This window comes from Acyrthosiphon pisum, chromosome A2, assembly GCF_005508785.2.
Source record: "Acyrthosiphon pisum isolate AL4f chromosome A2, pea_aphid_22Mar2018_4r6ur, whole genome shotgun sequence".
Lineage (NCBI taxonomy): Eukaryota > Metazoa > Arthropoda > Insecta > Hemiptera > Aphididae > Acyrthosiphon > Acyrthosiphon pisum.
The window spans coordinates 73,755,858-73,761,054 of NC_042495.1; positions in this window are offsets into that span (position 1 = coordinate 73,755,858).

Here is a 5,197-nt window from a genome sequence, read left to right on the forward strand (position 1 = left end):
ACAAAAATTATTCAGGCGAAAAATAAAATCATATTATAATAGGTAGTTCATCATAATTTTTTTATCAAGTGTCACCTGGAATAATTCGATTATTTTTTTCTAATCTATTTGTGCAGGATTTAATCATGCGTAAAATTTGACAATCAAAGGGGAAATGTACTAGTACTCGACTTGTAGGTACTCTAAAAATTACAAACATGAAACATGACGACCCTTTGAACGCGGTATTTAACAGATGGGAGTTGGACATTTTAAAAACTCAACCTTTTGTCCGTTTCATTTAACTATAATTAATAAAGTGGTACGCGTTTCATAGATATAACTTATATTATACAATATTAAAAACAATAACCCATTATTTATTTTTTTGTTTATTATTAAAAACAATTTATACTATGTTTAATATTAATGTATAGATGTATTATAAAATCTAGTTAAACATTTACAAAATATAATTTAATTCCTGTAGGTATTACTGCAGTTTAATGAAGCTTTTATAAATCGCTAATTTTACTCTATACATTTCATTATTTAAAGCTTAACAAATCGTTATGATTTAATCATTAATATTGCTGCATATTTTTAGTGGAAAAACTAGCACGTTTTCCATTTTGAGTTATGAATTTTGATGTGTGTACCTACCGTACTATTCAAACTTCAAAGGCATACTATTTTTTTGTTATGTTATTATAATATTGCAATCAATAAATAATAATTAATTAAATATTAAAATTGCTGTACATTAAAAATTTAAAAGAATTTTTTTTACGTAATTTTTAAAATCTCAAACTGTTTTGTTTTATTATTGAAATTATTTTTATATTTTTTACAATTAATATTATATATATTATATGCATACATAAATACGTTATGGTAATTGGTAGGTAATAAACTAAAGAGTAATGAGTACCTAATAACTAATACTGAACCGAACCATTCTTTATCTTAGAATATCTATTCGTTTTATAAGTTGTAATAGCAAGTGGCAACGTTTAGATAAGTAGGTACCTATTTAAAAACTTTTTAGTTTTTTTTTACTCTCGAATCAATATATTTTATTTTATCTAATTTTAATATTATAATATTATGTAGGTACCTACTGAAAATCCAAGCTAAATTTCTCAGGTTTTAAACCTATTTTTTTTTTGTTATTATTTAATTATTATCATTACATTTTGATCCACTACTAGTTTATATTATACAGACACTTTTTAGTAGTAAACAGTTAAAGCGTCCACACACCACAGTTCAGAAAGATAATATAAGATGTTGGGAAAATATTGTATTAATATCTTACGACTAGTTTTATGATTATAATTTACTCATATCCACAAAAGTGTTAACCTACCTTCTAACTGAAAACAAGTAAAAACCTATAACTATTGGATTAGTTGCACATCAATACCAAATTTATAGGTCAAAATTTTACAATTATCTACAATTATCTAGCAAGGTAGTGTTATGAAAAACATTAAAACTATTATATTTAATTTAAGTTCTAAGATAAGTAATTAAGTGAGATTAACTAATTTTTAAATAATATTATATAGGTTACTAATAATAGGTACTAATAAGAACCAACAAAATATGTACAACCTCTACATAATATTATAATATATAATAATGTGAGGTTTATTTAAAAAAAAATCACTATTTACATATTATATTAATTATAATATTATGGTCAATGGTCATCATTATTATCGTCTTATTTTGACAATTATTTAGATACAATTTAAGATTTATCTAGAATTTAAACGGAATATCTCAAAGATAAGTATAGTGTCAATGTAGGTACACTTTTATTTCAAATTTATATTTTTATTTGGTTAAGTTTTTAATGTTTTTATACGTCAGATCACTTTTTATTGGGTGTAGGTAAAATCAAAAGATAGTGGTCAACAGATACCTTTTTAATCTGGACATTACTGGATTTATTTCATTGATAAGAAGAAAAAAAATAATAACAATTGAAAATTAGAAAACATCTTTCAATCAATTCGCCAATATGATTTTTTTTTTAAGAACGACAAACGTTTACGTATAGGTTTAATAATACATTAATACCACACACATGAACACACTGCAACGGCGAATATGATGCTTGATTAACTACTATATACAGATGGCATGTATTTACAGAACTTCGGTATTACCGCGATTTTTTTAAACGCATAGAAAACCAATAACTACATCTGTCTTGCTGGCGTAGTGGGGTTCGAGGATTTCAATTTAAATCGGATTCCATGACTTCAAAACGTTGCCACTCTCACACATAAGCACTGCCAGGACTGGCTTATTAAAATACAGTTTCCATTCGATGTAATATAAAAACTTGGGCTTAGGTATTTTATTTGCTTAACACGAAATGTTTTAATAAAACGACTTAAGCGTCTGTAACGGTTCACTGTTTACTCGCTGACACGGCGACACCACGAAGACCTGCAGGACATATTATAACATATAATAATAACGAATCTATACAAGTATTATTTGTGACTCTGATTGCTGGTCATGTATGTATCTATATTTAATGAATTCAGAAAATGTTTTCCATGTTTCATGATGAGTTGAGGTATTGCGGTCGGTCCTCTTGGGTGATGAAAGTTATATTAAATATTATGCCATTAATGTTATTTCAGATTTTCTTTTTGCATAATACGATGCTTTTTAACTATTATATATAGATTCTTACTCTCTCTATAATTTGTGTGTGTTAGTGACTAGTGTGGAGTTTATCACATTCTAAGTAAATTAGTACTGCATCATATTGTATCAATATTTGAGATAAATTTTATATGTAAAAAGCTTTTTCATTATTATAAATTCTAACTAAAATATGATTCATTTTTAGACTCTGAATTGAGTGATGAATGTATAATATTGGATTTACAATGATGTGTGGTTTTAGATTCTATTTTAGTGTTTTGGTGTAAATCATTCCGCATAAGTTTTTCTACATATAAAAAGAAAAAAAAGGCGGGTAAGTCGTGGATGTCGCTCTGCTGTACAGTAGGTTACAAGTGGGTTACTGTAATGGATGGAATTAAATTTGAATCCAATGATATTATATCATTGTATACGAAAAACGATTCTGAACGGAGATGATTTGTCAGTCTAGGATATATTATTTTTAAAGAAAAACTTATGGAGAACCTTGTACCAAATTTTAAAAACTTAGTTATAAAAGAAAAAATTTTTACGATTTTTCAACCACTAAATTACTTGCAAATTTTCGCAATTTTGACATATTTCGTATAAATTTGAACTTTAAATGCTTATAAATAAAAATTGTGACAATGTATTCCTTTTATTTTGCAACTGCTATTGTAAAAATATGTTAGGAGCCTTGTATTAAATTTCCAAATCTTAGAATTAAAAAGAAAAACTTTTATGAATTTCTGTCTAAGATAATTTGAACATTGCCGTAATTTTTACGTATTTAGTCAAAATTTGAACTTTAAATGCTTATAAATAAAAATTGTGACAATGTATTCCTTTTATTTTGCAACTGCTATTGTAAAAATATGTTAGGAGCCTTGTATTAAATTTCCAAATCTTAGAATTAAAAAGAAAAACTTTTATGAATTTCTGTTTAAGATTATTTGAACATTGCCGTAATTTTTACGTATTTAGTCAAAATTTGAACTTTAAATGCTTATAAAAAAAAATTGTGCCTATGTATTTTTATAATTTTTGAATGGGAGTTAGAACAACATATGTGGACCCTTCTATTAAATTTTCAAGTATTTTGTCCCAGCTAATTTTTTTTTATCAACATTTATAAAAAAAAAATCAAAAAAAATCGATTATTTCAATTGCCTATAAATAGATTAAAAATTAGTGAAATATTTTGAAAATAAAACTATATAAAGAAAATGTCAATTTAAACAACTGGTAAAATTTTCAAGTGTCTACGACTCATACTTTTTGAATAATAACAAATATCAAAAATCGTTTGAGGCTAAACCGTTATTTAATGCGGTTTTGTAAAAATTTAAATTTCAAACACTCCTAAAAATTTTTTGTCTTAGTCCGGTTGAGTTTTTTTTACAGATATTTAAAGAAAAACTTATGGAGAACCTTGTACCAAATTTTAAAAGCTTAGTTATAAAAGAAAAAAATTTTACGATTTTTCAACCACAAAATTACTTGCAAATTTTCGCAATTTTGACATATTTCGTATAAATTTAAACTTTAAGCACTTATAAAAAAAAATTGTGACTAACGATTTTGGATTTTTTTTTATCACTGTGAGAACAACTTATAAGAAACCTTGTATTAAATTTTCAAAGTTTTCTATCCAACCAAAAATTTTAGATTCTGAACGAAGTGATGAATGTATTGATTTTACAATGATGTGTGTTTTTTTTTTTTTTTTGTGTCTGACGACAACTTTTGGAGCAGTAAAAATGCTTCGATTTTCAAAAGTTGTACCTTTTCTGAAAGGAAAGTGAATCTAGTTGGTACTTTGGGGGGTCAAAAGTGAAAATTTCCCAATACTTTTCAAAAGCGGCAGGAAAAACCTTAAAAAAATAACGGAAAAACGCGAATTTTTACGCAAAACCAATTTTTGACAAAAACGAAAACTTAATTTTACTGTAACTCAAAAAATAATTATTGTAAGCACTTGAAATTTGCAACCGATGTTTATATTAGCGTTGTCTATACAGGGTTAAATTTTCAAAGTGTTTCGACTTTTTTTGAGCTATTTATAGACAAATGAAATTTTCAATTTTTCTAAGTATTTTTTTTTAAAATAACGATAAAAAAGGCGGGTAAGTCGTGGATGTCGCTCTGCTGTACAGTAGGTTACAAGTGGGTTACTGTAATGGATGGAATTAAATTTGAATCCAATGATATTATATCATTGTATACGAAAAACGATTCTGAACGGAGATGATTTGTCAGTCTAGGATATATTATTTTTAAAGAAAAACTTATGGAGAACCTTGTACCAAATTTTAAAAACTTAGTTATAAAAGAAAAAATTTTTACGATTTTTCAACCACTAAATTACTTGCAAATTTTCGCAATTTTGACATATTTCGTATAAATTTTAACTTTAAATGCTTATAAATAAAAATTGTGACAATGTATTCCTTTTATTTTGCAACTGCTATTGTAAAAATATGTTAGGAGCCTTGTATTAAATTCCAAATCTTAGAATTAAAAAGAATAACTTTTATGAATTTTC